The sequence below is a fragment of the Prionailurus viverrinus genome, chromosome D1 (assembly GCF_022837055.1).
Source record: "Prionailurus viverrinus isolate Anna chromosome D1, UM_Priviv_1.0, whole genome shotgun sequence".
NCBI lineage: Eukaryota > Metazoa > Chordata > Mammalia > Carnivora > Felidae > Prionailurus > Prionailurus viverrinus.
In genome coordinates, this window is record NC_062570.1 from 23,229,668 (window position 1) to 23,250,556 (window position 20,889).

Consider the following 20,889-nt stretch of genomic DNA (forward strand, 5'->3'; position numbering starts at 1 on the left):
GGGGGAGAGAGAGAGAATCCCAAGCAGGCTCCACACTGTTGATGCAGAGCCCAATGCAGGGCTCGATTCCACGAACTGTCAGATCATGACCTGAGCTGAAATCAAGAGTCAGTCACTTAACTGACTGAGTCACCCAGGCAGCCCTAAAGGAAAGGTTCTTAATCTGGAGTCTAGACCCCTGGGGCATCCATAGATAGAATTCCAGGAGTTTGGGAACAATGATGGGGGAAAAAAATCACACCCTTATTTTCACTGTCCTCTGAAACTTATTATTTCCTTTAATTAAGAATATAGGTATTATCAGAGCTTCCGGTTTTATTACGGATAGAAATCATGTTGAACTTTTTGGTAATATCACAAAATAGTTTTTGTATTCATCACTATTTTGAAATGATAATAGTTATTCAATATTGCTATTTAATGGGTTAATACAGAAGCACATAGACTGCCATATCACCCATTTTTAATGTTTTGACAACTATGTTTTGATATAATCGGTTGCCTTTGTAAATCTAATGTATTTTTTTAAAGAAAAACATAATTCTGGGAAGGCACCCATAGGCTTTCCCAGACTGTGTCCTTAGACGAAAAGTCTAGAGCCTGGTAGAAGCAAGCAATGGGGCACAATGGACAAGGTATCAGGATATCAGTTAACTTGGGTTCAAATGCCAGCTTTCATGCATCGTTGTTGTGAAAACCTTACTTAACCTTTCCGAGCCTCCATTTCCTCCTCTTTAGAACAGAGGTTCTGAGAAAGTGAGAGAAGTAATAGACGTGAACCACCTAGCACAGGCTGGTCCTCAGTAAATGAATGCTAGTTGCTGCTATTAATGACGATTATGACCAATAACTATAATCGCATCTGTGATTATAATATAGCATAATACATTACAATGACTACAATCACGTATCATTGGTTCCTCCCTTCCCCCTGCGCCCCCTCCCTCCCCGTATCTTTGCTTAGTTGTTCTTGGACTCCTGCATGAACAGTGGTTTCCTGTGGCCTCCAAATAGCTTTGCCCCTTATAGCCTCAGCCCCGCCCCCCCCCGGGTCCCACAGACCCCGTGCCTGGCTCAGCCCACACATCCCTACTGCTATCTACCCATTGCTCTAGCAAATAGGACAAAAATGCACATCCCCTCGGTGGTGGTGGTGGTGGTGGTGACGTCCTACACTTTGCTAATGAGAAACAAGTGGCCTGCTGTGCTCAGTGCAAAGCCAGGAGGACAGATCCCCACCACAGTCCAAACTCACATTCCTGAGGCGGCACAGGGTGACATGGCCGGAAAGGTGCAAAGGCATTCTTTGCCTAGGCCTTTCTTTGCACACCAGGGCCCTTGACCGGGGGGCTGCTGGAGCAGTCCCCCCACCCCCGCCAAGCACCCTCACCACAGCCCTCCCTGTTATGGGGCACTGGACCCAGCCTTGGGTGTGGGCAGGAGGGCAGCCAAAGCCTGAGTCACTGGGAGGGGACAGTTGAGTCTTGAGATGTGGTCTCTGTGGGGACGACTGAGGACAGAGAGGGGTGGAAAGCCCCTCCCTCAGGCCAGCATCCCTTCCAGCAGCACGGCGGGGTGAGCAGGAGCCCTGCGGGGCCTCAGCCCTCACTGCCCTTCTTCTGTCCTCTGCGCTCTGTCTCCCAGGCCCACCACCTGCTCTGGAAGCACCAGACTGCCCTTCTTCACAACTCACTTCTCACTTACCCAGAGTCATTGGTCCAACAGGAAAACAGGCCCACAGAGGGCTGCTGACTCCAGGTAGCAGGGCAGCATGAGGAGTTAAGTCTATTGCCTTGGGCTTTAGGCGGAGCTGGGGCTTCTGATTCTTTGGGACTCTCTAACTCAGTGGCCCCAGATTGTCTCTTGGTGGGGTAGTATCTTCTAAAGCTCTGGGAACTCCCTTTCTCATGTCATCCACAGAGCCCTCCATACGGAGGCTTGCACAAACTCCATACAGAAAGGGGTGGATTTGACCCTATGACTTGGTTTCCAGCACACTGGCAGGGATCCCACTGAACTACTCTCACAGCCGCCCTCTTGTGTTCCCAGGAGGGACCAGCCATCCCACCCCTTATCCCTGCTTTCAACTCACAATCCTAATATCTTCTCTTAGCCAATAGCACTAGCCTTTCCCGCTGTAGAGCCAGACAGGGTTAGGACCAGTCCTGACAAAAACAAGAAGCCTATTAGTCTTAGGAGGAGGGTATGGAATTATCCTCTTTCCAGGGGAAGGAGAACACTATCAAGTACCTTCCATGAGATCTTAGACACTGTTCAGGGAACTTTCCAGAGAACATCTTAGTTACTCCTTACAAGAACCCGCAAAATCAGTATTTTCTCCATTTTATAGGTGAGAACACTGAGGTTCAGAGAGTTCTCTGTTCTCTAACATTCCCAAGGCCGAGGAGTGGAGCTGGACATTAAGCCATGTCTGTGTGGTTCCATAATTAATGGTCTCCCCCAACAGTAGCTGTTCTTACGTCTGCCAAACCCACTGTCTCCCCTGAGTCTCTGCCCACTTGGTCCTCCCTCAGTTTCCCATTTGGTTTTCCAATTTCCCACTGGGACTGGAGGTCATCTGGAATCCCTTCCTGCATGATTGGAGCCCCAACACGCCACCGAATTCTCGGCAGTCTCTTCTACTGGGACTTCTTTGGGGCCCCAAAGCTCACAGGACCCATGCACCCAATTGGCTGACCTCTCAAGCCATGCTGCTGCCATTCTTTTGGACTGTTTTCCTGCTGCTCTGACCTATGCATAGGATTGAACCTCCTTGGAATGACACTGGCCCAAAAGAAGGTTGAGGTGCCGCACCCTTATGGATACCGCCCTGGGGCAATAGAGTACTGCTCTCAGGGCCCAGCCCCACAGCTGCCTAGCCCAGCCTCTCCCTACTCTATTCCTCCCCTCTCCTCCCTCCAAGCAGTCCCACGGGGGTGCTAGCTCTGCCCCGAGATCTGGGTCCATTACAACCTCCGGGCCCACCTTGCTCAGTGAGTAGGGTTCCAGCACGATGAGAAACAGAAGGACCAATGCGCAGGTTGGGAAGGTGGTCTGGAAAAGTTGCTCCAAAAGGGTGTAGATGCAGGAAACCTGGTAGAGAGAAACTGACAAGAGGTGTCCAGGTCTGGCTTCCTGGGCATGACGGGAATGAGACCTGGGGTGGAGAGGGGGCCAGGAGACGCCTTCAACTCCCGTGGAGCTCCCTGTTTACATTCTGTCTGCTCACATGGCCTTTTCCAGACTGCTGGCCCAGCTGCCTCACACACTGTTGTTGTCAACACCCTCCCCGTTCCCTGATGCCCCCACGGAGGGACACGGCTGTCTGCCATGGCTCTGCCACACCCCACAGGCCTGGGAGAAATGACCAGGAATGGCAAGGGCCTCAAGGAGCCCAGAATTCCTAGACACTTCCCAGCCCTTTAGCTCTAAGCCTCTCCCTTCTTGGGCGCCCCTTACCTTTTTCTTGTTTCTCTCAGGTGACTTTTAGCTCCCTTTCCCGTCTCCTGCCATTCTATACCTATCTCTTCCCCAAAACTCTAGGGAACTAAGACTTTGAAAGGTGAGGACACCACAGGCTCCCACACAGGGAAAGTCCGATCAGAAGCCCCCAGATCCTTGTAACAAAGGTTTCCTAGACCGAAGCCCTCCCTTCCTGCAGGGCCTTCTGCAGGTAGCCTGTGTAAGCCTACTTCAAACCAATAGCCCAGGCTGGCTGAGCCCTTTCTCCACCCAAGGCCGACCTCCTGCCTTTCCTGTGTGATGTGGTTTTCCCATCCATTCTGGAACACCAAGGATTGCCAGGAAGGGCTGAGGGAGGGTCTAGGGTGGGCAGAGCAAGGATGCAGGAGCAGTATTTCTGGGAAGGAGAAAACGGAGAGGCCCAGAGACAGGCTGAGGACAGACGAAGATGAAAAGACAGACAGGAGCTGGGGGAGACGGACAGAGAGACAGAACAGCACCAAGAGGTCCAAATTGACACCACATGGCCGTTATGCTGGACCCCAGGGCCCAGCAAACAAGGTTTCGTGCTGAGTCAGTTACCATGGTGACAAACATGCAGGAAATATCCAAGATAACTAGAATAGTGGCAATAACATGTGTTTTGTATAAAACTTCCTCCCTCCCCGCCCCCCCCCCCGCCGGCCCCCAATGTATTCGTTGCATTACTTGGGATAAACTTGGCTTTTGCACAATCACCTTCCCTGAGAGGCCTGGCGTAGGGGTTTCTAAGGTCATGGGGTGAGAGGAAGAATGTCCCTAGGGGATGGATGGGCCTGGGGGAGGTTTCTGCTCAGGAGAGTAGGGTACGTTTCATACCTTTCACCTCACTTCCGCCTCTCTGAGTCCAGATTTAGGTTCCCATAGCCTTGTGCTCCAGAACGCAAAGGCCCAGAAGAGTCTGAATTTCTGTTCGAGGTCTCATAGTAAATCTGAGGGTTGGGGAGGGGGTGTGTGGAGGGGAGGGGACCTTCTTGGCAAGCCCCAAAAAGCATCCCAGCAGAGATGGGCATCCCAGCCAAAGCTTAAGGGAGGGCACGTGAGACCGCATAGGAGCCAAGTGCCCTGAGCATGTTGGCACTTCCATGGGGTGAGCCCTGCCCTCACTTCCAAAGCAAGGGCAAGGGTATCTGGGGGAAGAAGTAGAGAAGCAACAGAGGAACAGGGGCTCTTGGGGGCAGGGGATTCTGGGGAAGAAGAGAAGGATCAGCTTTGGTTTGGCCGACACACAGGAGGACAATCTGGGGATGGAAGAAGGTGGGAGGCATCCCGGAAGACAGAGGTGCCTCTTGGAAAGCCCCCCACTAGCTCCCTCTGCTCCCGAGGCCACCGTGAAAGGCCCAGCTAGAAGCCAACCACGGCGATCCCTTGTCGCCAGCTCCCCGCGGTGAGAACCCAGGGTTTCCAGGCAGGTCCTGCCACGCCATTGCACAATCTCAGGCCGCCCGCACGACTTCCCTGCGCCCGAGTTCTCGCTTCTGTTGGGTGGAGCTAACAAGAACTTATCTCGAAGGGCCTTAGGAGGCACAAATGTCACGGTGCACATGGGAGCACTTGGCACCTCGTAAAGCTCTGTGCTCACGTGGCTGGTGGCTGCCGTGACTCAGGCAGAGGGGAGTGGACAGGCCAAGGCAGCAAGGAGAGGTTGCAGGCAAGGTTCATGTGAGGAGACTTTCTGGTTTCTCTAATGACATTACACCCAGATTTTCCGATCTAAACAACCCACTTCGGGTGTGATTTCCCATCTCGGAAACTTTCTGGGAAATGATCTGCGATAGAAATGGTTTGGGAAGGGTCCACCTGGACACAGTGGACCTTGCGTGGTTTGCAGCATCCCCCTTGGGAATGCCAGCACCAAACTGTGGCCTGGGGGGACCCAGCGGGCTGTTATCTGCCGACCCTTCCTCCGATCCTCTGCAATGACCATAGCACCAGCCCTTCCTTCATTGGCAGCGCTGAGCCAGGCCTGGAAGCCGCCCTTAAATGACCTCCTCGGGTCAAACGAGGCGGACGGTTACCAGCTCCCTTCGGAACGTAGCGATCTCTCAAACCGAGACCAGAATTGCTTCCTCTTTGCTGTTGGGAAGAGTGCAATCCGCCCCACTCACATCGCAAATTCAAAGCCTTACTTTGGTACCACGCTGTGAGGGATGTGGATGGAGAGACGGGAAGGGGAAAGCAGGAAGAACCAGGCCCCTGATGTCTAGCTCACCCAGTGACAGCCAAGCATGGCTTAAGGAGCAGGAATCCTATTTCCTGGATCCAGGACCAGGGCGGGACTACTGAAGGAGACGGAGCCTGGTGGCTCCTCACAGGGGACATGCCAGCTGAGGGAGCAGAGAGAAAAGCAGACCAAGGCTGGGCCTCGGCGTGGGCCCCCCACCCAGCCCCTGGTTCCCCAGGAGGACAGCGGGAGGTCTGCTGGGCAGAATACCACCTCCCCAGCTGGCCGCCTTTTCTGTATCTGGTTTCACTCTCTCCCAGCTTTTTCCATATTGATTCTCTTTGGCCCTGGGGCGATTTTTCCAGCTCTTCATCTGTTTCTATGTGGCACCAGTGAAACAGGCAGCCCCAGGGACAGAAGGCTGATTCTGTGTGTGTGTGCGCGCGCTGGGGGCAGAGGTGGGCGGTGGAGTGATGGCATAAGAAATTGGTGGCCCTGAGCCTGGCAGTTCTGGTTGAGTCTCGGAACGTTGCTGGACAAGTCCAAGGGCTAACGGGAGCCAGAGAAGGCTGGGGCTTGGAGGGGAACAAAGTGCCCACTTACCCTCTTTCTTCCTAATTCCTCAGGGTTTTCAAGAGGAACAGGGATAAGGTGTAGGTTACAAAAGAGCCTTACCCTGGGAAGGATGAGCCCAGGCTTCCTTTCCTCCCTCACAGGCCCAGCTGGGATCCCAGCCCAAGCATGCTGGGGGTGTGGGCAGAGCACTGAGGCACCAGGCCTGCCTGAAAGACTCTGGGGTATGGTGTTCCGTGGCCCTGGGGCAGGAGGCAGCCACTCCTCTCTGTTAGCCAAGGAGCCTTCTCCAGGGGATTAACAAGGCCTTCCTGCCACCCCTCCTGGCTGGTGCAGGAGCCATAACACCACACCTGGCTGCCAGCCAGCCTGTGTCTGGGGAGCCAGTGCTCTCTCAGAGACTTGCAGACACACTGCTGGGGCCCAAGGGCGGGAGGAGGGAGGTGGAGGCTTCTGGGGAGTCCCTGGGGCCACCCAGCTGGGAAGTACTGACCCCGAAGGGCAGCCAGCTCTAGCTTCTGGAAAAACAGGCCTTCCTGGCCCATGGCTGAGGGGTGGACGGGGAGTCCGGAGGGTCTCTTGTTGGTCTGCCCCTGGCCTCTCTCCTGACGACAGGGAACACGGAATCAATACATAACCTGGGAGACCAAGAGCAGGGGTCTAGAAGGCTGTGAACTTCTCTCTTGCCCTGATGTATCGCCTGTTGGGAAGCTAAGCGTAAGCCAAGGGGTGGCCATGCTCTTGGGCAGGGATGAGAGTGGGCTGACGTTAGGGGGCAGGGCACGTGCCTCTGGGCCCAGTGGGATGAGAAGAAACAAATCTGTATCTGCAAGGCTTCTTGAAAGAAATCATTGGGTAGGGGCAAGGAGACTCTGAAGTCACTCTGTAGATGAGGAACGGGAGGCCCAGGGAGGTTAAGTGACCCGCCACAGGCCATCAGTGACTGGTCAGCGGGGCCCAGGTTCGAATCCAGTGGTTCTGTCATTACATCACACCCCTTCTTTTTATCCTCCACCTTCTCTCGGGGCCTGCAACCAGGAGACACCCACCCCCTCCCCCCCCACCACCCCGCCACGCCGCCCCCCGGCATGAAGGGAAGACGGACCAGCTGCCCTGGTGGGGAAGCAGGCCTCTTTGGCCAACAGTTGCCCTACCCCATGTGGGAGTAGGGTCAGGAGCAGAACAGCTGCTGAGGAAGGCAAGCCAGAGCCTGTGTCCCTGGGCCGGGCGGCTCTGGTTCTAGAACCAGCCGTGCCCGTAGAGTGGGACCATTCAAAGTGGTCCCCACACCAGCTCTAATTCTACGGAGGCTGCACTTGTCTCTGCCCTTGTCCTTCCCTGCACTCTGCTAAGTAAACAAACACAGCTCTCAGGCAGCTCTCTGCTGGCAAACACCCCGACTTAGCAACCGCCCCTAGAATAAATAAACACTCCCTCACTGCACGCTTACACACACTCATTCACATACGCTCGCCCGTGCTCCCCGCCGGCCATGGAGCTCCCACTGGGCCCCAACCTCACACACACAGGCGTGTGACTGAGACTGCCAGCCGCCACCGGGGTGCTGGGGACGATCGGGGACCTCAGCTGCAACGAGACCCTGACTCCAGGCCCGAGGCTTGCTCTGGCAGTCCACAAGCCTGCGGGGGAGGGTCGGGGCTAAAAGCCACCCAGGGTAGGGAAATGAGAAGACCTTTAGAATGACAAAGTAACTAGTTCAACAAACGGAAGCCCTGGGAGGGAAGGAGTCTTGCCGGAGATCTTAGCAACGGGCCTTACAGAGGCAGCGGCAGCACTGTTGACCAGGACCCTTTCTGGTTCCCCACCAAACGCCCCTTCCCCTGCCAATCCTTTGTGGTCAGTTTAAAGGGGACAAGCACCGTCCAGATGGCAGAATGAAGAGATGAGCTTGGATGGTGAAGTCCCTGCCTCGTTCTGGACCGACGTGCTCAACAAGGCCTGGGCCACATGGGGGAGGAGCCCTCTCACCTCGTTGTCACCACGGCCTTTGCCTTGACCTTGGAGCTTCCCGGGAGCTGCCCGTCTTCTCCTGGGGAAGAGTGACTTCCTCTGGCATCCGGCTCACAACTACGCCCCGGGTACCTCTTCCTCAGTCAGGGGGGAACGTCAGTGTCTGTCCCAACCAGGGGAATGATAAAGGCAAAATCATCCTAGGCCAAAGGCACTGGAGGCTAGCAGCAGGAAGCTGTGTTTGATATCTAAGAAAAGCAGGACAGCCGAGGCGTGAGTAGGTGGTGGTGTTTAACGCTGCGTTGAAGCCCAGATCACAGCGGGAGACAAGTGGTGACAGCCACAGACACCAGGCCTCGCGCGGGGTAGGGCGGCCCAGCAGAAGCACGTAAGCGTCAGCATTAGGCATGTCTTGTTTCAGGTCCCAGCTTTTCCATTATTATCTGAGGGACCGTAGGCAATTTACCTAACTTCTTCTGTCTCTTCAATGCCCGAAGGCTACATACAATGTCTCTAGCACGGGCAGTGTTGCCTTCAACAATGGTGGATGCATGTGGCATGATTTTGTTTTGTTTTATTTTATTTTATTGTATTGTATTTTATTTTATTTTATTTTATTTTTTATAAAAGTTTTTAAGTTTATTTATTTATTCTGAGAGAGAGAGAGAGAGAGAGACAGTGCTAGTGGGGGAGGGGCAGAGAGAAAGGGAGAGAAAGAATCCCAAGCAAGGTCTGCACTGTCAGTGCAGAGCCCAACGTGGGGCTCGATCCCATGAACCATGAGATCGAGACCTGAGCGGACACCAAGAGTTGGAGGCTTAACCGACTGGGCCACCCGGGCACCCCATGTGGCACAATTTTAAATCCCAGTTCTGCTCTCTTCATTGTATGAAAAATACGTACATATTAACCAGGTTGGGAAACAAGATAATATGTGTAAAAGTGCATTCTATGAAAAATGACGTACAGGTGGGGCGCCTGGGTGGCTCGGTCGGTTAAGCGTCCAACTTTGGCTCAGGTCGTGATCTTGCGGTCTGTGGGTTCGAGCCCCACGTCAGGCTCTGTGCTGACAGCTCAGAGCCTGGAGCCCACTTCAGATTCTGTGTCTCTCTGTCTGTCCTTCCCCTGCTCACTCTCTCTCTCTCAAAAATAAATAAAGGTTTATAAAAATTAAAAATAAAATAAGATAAAAGTGACATACAGGTGCACCTGGGTGGTTCGGTCGTTTAAGCATCTGGCTCTTGATTTTGGATCAGGTCATGATCTCATGGTTTGTGAGTTTGAGCCCTGCATCAGGCTCTGTGCTGACAGTGGGAGGCCTGCTTGCGATTTTCTCTCTCCTTCTCTCTCTGCCCCTACCCTACTTGTTCTCTCTCTTAAAATAAGTAAGTAAACTTTAAAAAAATTTATTTTAGGGGCTCCTGGGTAGCTCAGTCAGTTAAGTGTCCGACTTTGGCTCAGGTCATGATCTCATGGCTTGTGAGTTCGAGCCCCGCGTCAGACTCTGTGCTGACAGCTCAGAGCCTGGAGCCTCTTTAGATTCTGCGTCTTTTTCTCTCTCTTGCCCCTCCCCCACTCACACTCTGTCTCAATCTCTCAAAAATAAGTAAACGTTAAAAAAAAAGTTAAAAAAAATTTTTTAATGACGTACAAAATTGAGCCATTATCATTTAAAATAGTTTCAGATCAATCTGACCCCAGTATATTTCTAAAGTCCAAGTCTTATTCCTCAATGACTGCCTACATTAATTAGAATTAGAATTAGTTACAGTCAGGCACAAATGATCATTAATGTAGCAATAAAAACCGAGTACAAAACATTAGTCCTGTTCGTCAGGGGCATGTTACTTGTGCATTCACTGCAGCTTTGCCATAATGAGAAACAAACAGGGATTGAGAGCAAAGCTCGGAAGTGGGCCTGTGGCTCCGGAATTCAAGTGTGAGCTCTCCAACCCTGGATGTGGGGAGTGAGGACCCCCAGGGTAGCTCCACCTGTCCGTTAGCCTCAGTATAACCCTCATCGGCACTCCTGGGCCTTCCTTTCTTTCTGCCCATCTTTCTTCTAATTTTTTTATTTTAGAGAGAGAGAAAGAACACAAGAGCAAGGGAGAGGGGAAGAGGGAAAGAGAGAGAGAGAGAGAGAGAGAGAGAGAGAGAGAGAATCCGAAGCAGGCTCCATGCTTAGTGCAGAGCCCGACTCAGGGCTCCATCCCACGACCCTGGGATCATGACCTGAACTGAAATCAGGAGTTGGATGCTCAACCCATTAAGCCACCCAGGTGCCCCACTCCTGGGCCTTTCTAAACATTCCCTCACTTCTCAGCCTCCTCTGACTCTGGTTCCTGAGCTGCTGGCAACGTGAGCAGATAACGAGGTCTCAACTCAGGGCAAGGAGACTCAGTGCAAGGCAAGGAGGGTGCCCCAGTTAGGGCCCGATGTGCAAGAGGGCTGGGGGTATGCGGGAAGCATTCAGATCAGAGATAGGGGTGTAGACTGGGGTGCTCACCGGGGCTGCCCAAGACAGACCTAGCAAGCTAGCCAAGTCTGAGAAACCAAGCACTGTTGAGCGTTGCTGGCTCAAAGTTTGCAGGGGTCAGGAAGCAGAACTCTTAGCCAGGAGACCAGGAAACCGGGCATCAGATCTGGAAGAGTCTGGGCAGGGCTGTGGGACTCTTAGTAGTAGGAGAGGATTTGGACACAGGAGAAGAGACTACTGACCCAGGAACACCAGAACCTTACTGGCCAAGTGAAGTCCTCAGGGCCTGAATTAATATGCAGAGGCACATGCGAGCATTGGCTGGATGAGGGTCTGTTGGACACTGTGTGGGGCAGAGTCCCTCCACTAAATGTTTATCAGTGCCAATGACTGCAAACAGTCGCCTGCATTAAGGGCATGGCTTGCCCCTGTTCTGTGCCACTTCCTAGCTTGGGACAGTTACCTAACCCTGTAACTCTCAGTATTGGCCTCCTTAAAATAGGGATAACGACTCCTACCTCGTAAGGTGATTGTAATTGTATAAACTAAACAGCATAATGGACGCTGAAGTGTGGAACACTTTGCCTGGCCTTATTGAAATTGCTGCATAAAAGCTAGGCATTATTGGGATGCCCGGGTGGCTCAGTCTGTTAAGTATCTGACTGTTGATTTCAGCTCAGCTTGTGATCTCACAGTTTCTGAGATCGAGCCCCACATGGGTCTCTATATGCTGAGTGTGGAGTCTGATTGGGATTCTTTCTCCCTCTCTCTGTGTCCTTCCCCTGTTTGTGCGTGCTCTTTCTCTCAAAATAAATAAACTTTTTTTTTTTTTTTAAAGCTAGGTATTATTGGGGCACCTGGCTGGCCCAGTTGGATAAGCATCCAACATAAGCCCAGGTCATGATCTCATGGTTTGTGAGTTCGAGCCTCTCATCAGGCTCTGTGCTGACAGCTCAGAGCCTGGAGCCTGCTTCAGATTCTGTGTCTCCCTCTCTCTCTCTCTCTCTCTCTGCCCCTCTCCCGCTTGTACTCTGTCTCTCTCTCTCTCAAAAAATAAATAAACATTAAAAAAAAATTTTTTAAGCTAAGCATTCATGCTCATTAAACATTTATCAAGCACCCATTACGTGCCAAGCCCTGTACTTTGTATTGGAGGCACAAAGATGGAAAGATATGGGCACTGCTCTTAAGACATGTAGACGTAAAGAGGTGAGCAGGGGCTCCTACTTCAAATTAGCAACTGTGGTATAGTAAGATGGCTATCCCACTGGGGGCAGATGCCAAGTGCAGTGGGGGGGGGGGGGCGGGGGAGAGGGAAAAGGCATTCAAGTTCGCCTTGAGAAATCTGGGAGAGCTCCCAGGAGGAGACGGCATGAGCTGCACCTGGAAGGAAGAACAGGTGTCTTCCTGGCAGATGAGACAAGAAACGGGAATGGGGGCAGAGGAGGGAGTGAGTGCAGAGACACAGAGCCATGGGAAAGCCTGCTGTGCTCTGGGAGAGAACAATGGATTTCAGTGCTGCTGTAGCATGAAGACGAATGGGAACGAGAAATGAGTTCTGGCTGGACCAGCAGACCCAAAACAGATCATACAGGCTCTTTTTTTACACCATGCTTTAGAATTCAGATTTTATCCTGAGGGTGATGAGAAGCCACCGAAGAACTTTAAGTAAAGGACTGATGGACAAGATCTGTTTCATAAAAATATTGCTCTTGCTGCTATGTGTGGTGTGACTGAGCATGGTGAAGAGTGGCTGAAGGGGCGCCTGGCTGGCTCAGTCAGTTGGGCGTCTTCAGCTCAGGTCATGATCTCGTGGTTCGTGGGTTCGAGTCCTGCATCAGGCTCTGCACTGACAAGTTGGAGATTGGAGACTGCTTCAGATTCTGTGTGTCTCTCTCTGTGCCTCCCCTTCTTGTCTGCTTTCTCTCTCTCTCTCTCTCAAAAATAAATAAAAAAGAGTGGCTGGTTATAATCAGGAGATTATAACCACAGCCATCAAGAAATGAGGCAGTAGAAATGGGGCTAGAACAGAGGGCACGGGTACTTCAGGGGTTAAACTGGCAGGATTCGGTGACTGATTGGACGTTGGGAATAAGGCAGAGCCCCTGGGGAAATGTTGACACCCATCTCCTAGATGGGGGCCCTCAGAAAAGTGAGAAGTAGCCAGGGCAGAGACAGTCCTGCTAATGAGCCCTGCTTTATCCCTGAGAATTTAAGGTGGAGTCCAGAAGAGAGACAGTGGCTGACAGTGCAGATGGGGGGGGGCACGGGGACAAGGGTGCAGCTTAGCCGGAAGAGGGAGAAGGCGTAGATAGTCATGGAGCCATGGGCAATCCCAACCAACATTTACGGATCCGGTGGGGGCGCGGGTCACAAAAGAGATTACACAGAATCTTCCAAAGTAGCAGAAAGAGATTCAGAAAAGAGCGGTATCACACAAACCAGAGGAGCAAAGTCTATCAACATTGAGAGAAGGGTCGATGGTGTCAAACGCCACTAAGGAGCCAAGTCAGAAAAAGGCTGCAAAGTGCCTGTGGTGGTGATTTGGAAGAGTGGCCTTCCAGTGTAGACTGGATGCCTGGCCGCAGCGGGTCGAGGAATGAATCTAAGATGGAGGGAGTCATTATGGGTCACTCTTTTGAGACGCTTGACCGAAAGGGAAGACCTATGGGATGGTAGCTAGACATGGACTTCAGGTGGAAGGATGGTTTAATTTTGTGTTGTTGTTGTTCTGTTTTTTACTATGGGAAAGAATTAAATAAGTACCTATGCTAAGGCGAGATGGCATTTGAAGATTCAGGAAAAAAGAGGGGATAAGGGAACAAGGTCCCAGAGACCATGGTGTCTCTACCTGAAACACTCTTGTCTCAGGTCAGGTTCTCCAGGAGACAGACTCTGAGATTTTCATGCAGGAGAATTACTGGGGAACAACACCTGGTTAGTGAGGGGGCACAGGAGGCAGAACTGGCAGAGAGAAAAGTTGGAGATGCAGCTGGAACAGCAGAGAGCCCTGAAGCTGGGCTGGCCCTTCAGAAATGGCCGTGATTGAGGAGGAGCAGTGCGGAGGCAGATAGGCTTGTCAAGAGTGACAGACAAGGGAGGAAATTCCTTCTTGATGGACTCCCTTTTCTCTGGAAAACAGAAAACCATTGAGAAAGAGGGTTTGGGGCCTCTAGAAGAGTAGTGAAAGTCTGGAATGGCCTTGGGGACTCATCTGTTGGGACCTCGGTGTATTCTTGGGGGTGCAACAGAGATCAGAGGCCATAAATCTGTGGTGACGCCATCTTTCAGGCCCGGTGACTGTCCTTAGTAGGACTCAGCATATCAGAAGTATAAGCAGAAGGGGAGCTGGGGGTTAGATGAATTAAAGTATGTTTCTGAGTTTTTGGTATGTTGCCTTCCCTGCCGTGCCTCCCTTCCCAAGGTGGGCCTAGGGGAGGAGTCTAGGGTCATGGCCTCTATTTGAAACTTCCTTCCTTCTCTTGGGGTGGCTGTTTACTTTGTCTCGGCCAACTTGCCAATCCAAACGTTGAAAAAAGGCAGAGTACATATCAAGCCATTCCCAGAATCAAACTCTAGTATAATTTAGAGACCAATGAGTCAGATACATGTGGATTACATTTTCCTCTAACTACATACTTGGTTAGAAAATCCTAGACTGGGGTTTGGGAGTGAAGGATCCTGTTTGGGACACCCAAGTCATTATCAACGGGGAAATGTGTGTTCCTACCCAAGTTCCTGATCATCAGACATGGTCTGAACACCTCTGCTCAAGGTGGCATAAATTCCCATGACCGCAGACCACTGGAACGGACTTCTGGGAGGCAAGACTTGGCACCTTGGAACAGCCCAATGCAAACTTGATGCGGCCAGCCTGGGGTAAAACTGGCCCTGGATGGCTGGCTTCAGTTACCTTCACCCACCCTTTCTGTTTAAGTGGGGGCAGGCTTGAGACCACAAGGCAAATGCCAACATGCCTCAAGGGCCTTAAACTCAAGATAAGTTCAGATCACGTTAGTGTTGAGAGGCCCAAAAAAAGAGGATCCCCAGGTTAAGTAAGGGGCTTTTCTGGAATGAATGGGTTGAAGGTGATGTGGGGAAGAGGAGGCCAACATTTTTTCAGGGACAAAATAGTCAAGAGACCCTAGTCCTCACTCTCATTCTGTGATCTTGTGGAGGTCACTAAAGTCACTATCCCCTGGGGGTTTTGGTATCCCCGGAAGAAACAAAGCTTTGGATTAGATGATGACTAGGGCCTTTCGGATCTCACGTATCTAGTTCTGTGTCCTCTATGCCTCAGTTCAAACTCATTCTTGTCTGCCTCGTCCATCTTCACTTTTCTTCTTCCCAAGGGGTGTCAGGGTGTCTGGTGAACTAAACAGTCTTGGCCTTTGTCTTTCTGTTTCTTGCTTAAAATTCTGTCAGTCTTCTGTCATCCATCCATCTATCCATCCATCCGTACGTACATACATACATTCCACAAAAATGCACTGACATCAATTTCCCCCCACCACTCCAGCTAGAGCTGGGCCACATTAGACCCATGGCCACCTCCTGGAGAAGAAACCAGGAAATCCCCTGGGAGCCTCAGGTTAGAGTTAGGTTAGGTTAGGGGCTGGCCCACTTGGACCCCAAACTTCCTCCTACCCTGCCATGTGAGGGAGAAGACTCTTTTTCCAGCCTTCATTTCCCTGCTCTTACCTTAGGCAAAAGGAAGGAGTGACCCACTTCTTGACCCCACAGTGAGGATGGAGAAGGGAAAGAGATGGGCCAGGGTGATGAGGCTTTGTGTCAGGTGGCTGTAGCTGGCAGCTCTCCATTCCTTGATCTCAAGGCCACATCCTCTCAAAGGAATGATGGTGGGAGGGAAGCCAGTAAGAGAGCCTTGAAATGGAATGCTAGAGCTTTCGGGATGGACGGGGTGCCACAACAGCTGTCTTGCAGATGGGGAAGAGCATTTGAACCTTGAGTTTATATTTCTAGAAAAACTTCCCCCTCCCCCTCTTCTTCTCCACTCAACTCCCTTGCTGTATTATGGGGCTTTTGTGAGGTTTAGAAAAATAAACAGAATCTAACCATAACTGTCTGAAAGTGCTAAATTACCAAGAAAGACATAACAGATTAGCAGTGCAAATTAATCCTGGGTGGGAGATGGCCAGCACACCGGGGAGCTGAGAATTACCCACAAGAGTGGTGGTTTCCCTGCTCTTGATCCGCCCCCCGCCCCCTGGGATGAGCCACTTTGCAAACTGCATCTTCTCGGGTGACTCTGAAGGCTGAGTCAAATTGTCTATGGAGATGAGGTTTAGAAATGGGAGGCTGTATCCATTTTGAAACCAGCCAGCCTGAGACTTGAAAAGCCCCTGCTAATGGCCATCTATCCCTTCTTGCCTTCGGGTAAGACAGCCCCTAACCCATCCTGGCTGGGGGCCAAACTCTCTTGCTAATGATTCAAAATTTATAGTATGTTAAGAGTTGAAAGAGATATAAGAATACTCATCCAGTCCTTCACTTTACAAATGAATACAGTGAGCCTCATGGACAGGAAGTGACCTGCTCAAGGTCCCTCAGCTGGTAAGGGACAGCTGGGACTAGAAGCCATGTCTCCTTGATCCCAGTGAAGATGCACTTTCTTCCTTTCTTTCTTCTTTCTTTCTTTCTTTCTTTCTTTCTTTCTTTCTTAATGTTTATTTATTTTTGAGAAACAGAGAGAGACAGAGTACAAGCGAGGGAGGGGTAGAGAGAGAGGGAGACACAGAATCGGAAGTAGGCTCCAGGCTCTGAGCCATCAGCACAGAGCCCGACACGGGGCTCGAACTCACGGACTGCGAGATCATGGCCTGAGCTGAAGTTGGACACTTAACCGACCGAGCCCCCCAGGTGCCCCGAAGATGCACTTTCTATAAGAGCATCTCCACGTCCCCAGCTGACTGCCCATTTCCTCCCTCCTCAACGTGCCTGTCCCTTCATTAGCTTCCCTGAGTTCTGCTTAATGAATCTGTATACTTTCAGCCAGTCTGCAAATACAGCTTCTATGGTTTTGAACCCCAAAACTTACAGTTTCCTCAGTTCAAGTCAGTAGCCTACATTTGTTGAGCTCCTACTATTTGACAGGTGCAGCATGATTAGCACCAGCAACACACAGATGAACAAGGCCCAGTCCAGGCCCTTAAAAATCTGCATACCGTCAGCAAGGAGCATAGAGAGTTCTTTCTGCAAATAAGCTGAATTGCCTCCTGCTAACTCCCGCTATCTTCCCCCTGAAATCTTCAGGATGGATGCAGACTGGGTTAGGAAGTGGAGGTTACTGAATTAGGCTGCCATCTGTAGGGTGCAATTCTGGGTCTGCAGGAGAGACCTCCCAGGATATAGGTAAAAGAGAGGTTTCTAGTTTACTGACAGAGGTAGGGTCAGATAACCTGGATTTGAATCACAGTTCTACAACTTCTCCGCTGTAAGACCATAAGCAAATTATCTCATCTTTCTGAGCCTGTGGAACCCACTTCAAAAGACTGTTATGCAAATCAAGTCAAGTACATAAATGCCTTAGCTCTAGGCCTGGCACACAGGCCTCAATAAATGCTACTGGCCTTCCTTTCTCTCTCATTAAAAAAAATTTTTTTTTAATGTGTATTAATTTTTTGAGACAGCAGAGCAGGGGAGGGGCAGAGAGAGCGGGAGACACCGAATCCGAAGCAGGCTCCAGGCTCCGAGCTGTCAGCACAGAGCCGGATGCGGGGCTCACACCTACAGGCCATGAGATCATGGCCTGAGCCAAATGGGGACACTTAACTGAGTCACCCAGCCGTCCCTGGCCTTCTTTTCTCTTGAGTCTTGGTCTTATATGACTGTGTGTCACCCTACTGATGCCTCCTGAAGGGTCCCAGTGCTTGTTTGTTGAGAACCTACTTCACCCTTGATTCCCTTCCAGGCGCAAGAAGGGGCTGACTTCCCACCTTCTCCTTCTAAAGGTGGCTTCTCACCTCAAATGTACCTAACTCAGGTCCTCAGGCCTTGACTCAACACCGTGTCCCTTCCTGCTGGCCATGCTCCTTCCCTCGGCTTCCCTTGGGCAGCCAAAGTGTGGGCTGCCTTGATCTAAACCTGTAAGTCTGTTTTGCAGAAGTACAACTGAAGGGAGGGTGTGGGGAGACACATTCCCCCAAAAGATAAAACTCTCTCCTCCTTGATGTTTCAGGAAAGACGCAAAGGGTTTCACCAGAAGATACGTGTCGGACACTCAACCCTTCATTTATGGTCTGTGTGACCTCAGCCTTGTGGAACCTCAGTTTCCTTACCGGTAAAGAGAAAATACAAAAGCTGTTTCGTTTAGTCATTGTGAAGATTAAATTTGAAAAGATATGGGAACGATCGTCACAAAGAAGAAAGTACGACGTGGCTGTTGCCACTATTGGTTCTCCTCCCACTCACCTAATACCTCTCAAGCGAGGACAGGCCTGGGCCAAATCTGGGGCGCGGCAGTTTTATCCTTGTTCAGCTGCAGAGTCCCCCCCCTCAAAGCATCCTCCTCTCTCCACCTGAGCTGGGGGAGGCCGGAGGTGAAGGGCGGATCTAAGAGCGAGCCCAGAGCCTTCTTGTCAATCTGTCTTTGGTGGGGAGGGGACGGGGGGGGGGGGGGGGGGGGCGGGGCACGGTGCTCTTGGCAAGGAGCAGTGCTCCAAATGCCGAAGGTGAAATCCATCACCGGGGGCCCAGTGCTAAGATAAGATAGAGGACCGTAAATCAAGTCTCCCTGAGATAAGAAGGCAGCCTGGGGCCTAAAAAATGCAACTCTCCTGCCAGCTGCCCACTCTGCAAAGTTACAAATCCGAGGGATGTGCTAGGTGGGGTAGGAGCCCAGACCCCAGGCCTTTTCCTAGAAAAGGAGGAGGAACATCAACCTCAAGCTTCTGTCTTTCTCTTACCAAAAGTCCCAGCCTGAGAGGAGAAATGGGAGTTTTTAACAGAGTCCCTCTCCACCAACAAAACAAAACAAAACAAACAAACAAAAACACAAACGCAGGACAAACAAACAAACAAAAAACCTGTGAGGTCAACCACTGGCATCAGAGATTAAAGGCCAGAGTCCTGGGATCATGCAGCCTGGGTTCAAATCCTGACTCTTACACCTTCTGTGTAATCTTTTGTGTAATTTTAATGTTTATTTTTGAGAGAGGGAGAGAGAGAGAGTGCAAGCAGGCAAGGGGCCGAGAGAGGGAGACACGGAATCCGAAGCAGGCTCCAGGCTCCGAGCTATCAGCACAGGGCCCGATTCGGGGCTCGAGCTCACAAACGGTGAGATCATGACCCGAGCCAAAGTAGGCCACTCAACCGACTGAGCCACCCAGGTGCCCCTCTCCTGTGTAACCTTGAACAAGCTACTTCATCTCTGTGAGCTTCATTTTCCAGTAGAGATCATCTTAATTTATCCCTGTTTCGAAGACTAAACACGATCATTTTCGCAGAGCGTTTGGTAAAGAGTCTGGCACATAGAAAATGTTCAATCGGTAGTAGCTATAGTTACATATGAGACTGGTAGAGATTAGGGGAAAATCAACCCCTCTCTGACTTCCTGTTTTTCTCATTTGCATAGTCATCGCCTTAGAATTCACCAAATGATCGCCCCAAAATAGAATGCGGTCGCGTCAGTCCCATTAATGAGCGTTGTTGAGGACTGGACCCTGTCCTCACCATCCCTTGCCTGGTCTTTGACATGAGTATTGCCACATGTGGAGAATTCCTCCACGTCCCCCCAAATGTGTGTGTTTAAGCATGCACGTCTAGCTGAGGAATTTTGACCATGCTTAGGTCACGAAGAAAAGACAAAAATCATTAACAAACCCTAGAAGCTAAAGATGGGGAAGGAAGTGGCCCAGAGACACGCAGGGAGGTGAGTGAATAATGACAGAGGCAGGAGACCCCTCAGCCAGAGGGATGGTTTCTGCATCTGAGATGGGCACTCGTGCCCGTAGACCTCCCCCCAGCCTCTCCGTCTTCCCCTCTTTCATTATTAGTCAGGGCATAACTGTTTACTTTGTACCCGGGTCCAGGTGTGGGGTTTGGGGGCAGAAGGTCGTATCTCGGTGGCGGATCTAAAAGTGCCTACAATCCGTCGGGGCTAGGGGCGGGGGCGGGGAACCGGGCCTTACTGCCACAGAAGCCCACAGCAGAGTTGACATGGGTTGATGGAGGGGAAGAAGGGCAGGTCCTGAAGGACCCTGAGAAGTAGGGAAAGGCATGTGGACAATTGACACAGTGGGCGAAAGGGAGCCTCTGTGGCCTCTTGAGCAAGGATGTGATGTGATGAACATGGTGTGGGGGTGCGGCAGACGGACAGGAACAACACAGTGGGAGTTCTGTCTTGGCTCAGCCGCTTCCTAGCTGTGCAGGTGACGCAGGGTGAGTCACCTAACCTCTCTCCTGGGTTTCTTATTTGGAATGGTAAAGCCTAACTTTCAGATTTGTCATGAAGCAGGAGGTGACATCTGTGAGGCCACTTCATGCCCACGCTCGGATTCGGTGGCTGGAAGGGGTGGGGGGAGGTGGGCACTGCTGGAAGGGGGATTGGCCCGGGACACCTGCGGCTCTTCGAGCAAGGCAGGCGGGCTGTGATGAGGACAGAGATTGCGGACCCTTGTTGGGATCATCTTCCTCTTTTTTGCTTTCCTCCCCCTGCCCACCTGCGCCGGGGGGTCGCGGACAAAGAGTCCCTTAGATGTAAACCCTCTCTTGGCCTAAAACCGACAGTAAGAGGCAGACAGCTAAGGAGATCAGGGAGTGACAGAACATGAGTGGATATACAAATAGACAAGATTAACTATTCCCCTTGTATACACAAGAGGCTTTGCTAACACTCAGCCAATTAGAAAACTAATCTAAACAGCCACGGGCTTCCATATCTCTTCAGAGCTCTTTCAAACAGCTGTTCGGTTTGCACTTGCTGCTGTTCCAAGCAAGTGCCCGGAGACTTCGCCTTGGGTCTGGTTCCCCACTTGAGCCTCAGGCCTCCTTAAGCGCATGAACCCAGGTCAAGTCTATTACGGGCTTCTGCAGTAGTGAGGTCAGGTTCCCTGACTCCCTGAATCACACTGCAGGCACCTTTAGATCAGCGACCAAGATAGGAACTTCTGCCCCCATTCTCTGAACCTGGGTACAAAGTAAATATTTATGCCCTGCTTGATGATGAAAGAGAGAAGGATGGCGA

General features: G+C 51.4%; 1 long non-coding RNA gene across 1 annotated transcript; it reads left to right on the top strand.

The window, feature by feature from the left end:
- Positions 1-6,887: 6,887 nt before the first annotated feature.
- On the top strand, positions 6,888-17,979 carry LOC125147032 (uncharacterized). The gene is made up of 4 exons (XR_007144968.1): positions 6,888-6,955; positions 8,101-8,337; positions 17,617-17,791; positions 17,884-17,979. It is a non-coding gene; the product is annotated as an uncharacterized LOC125147032 (long non-coding RNA).
- Positions 17,980-20,889: the final 2,910 nt, after the last annotated feature.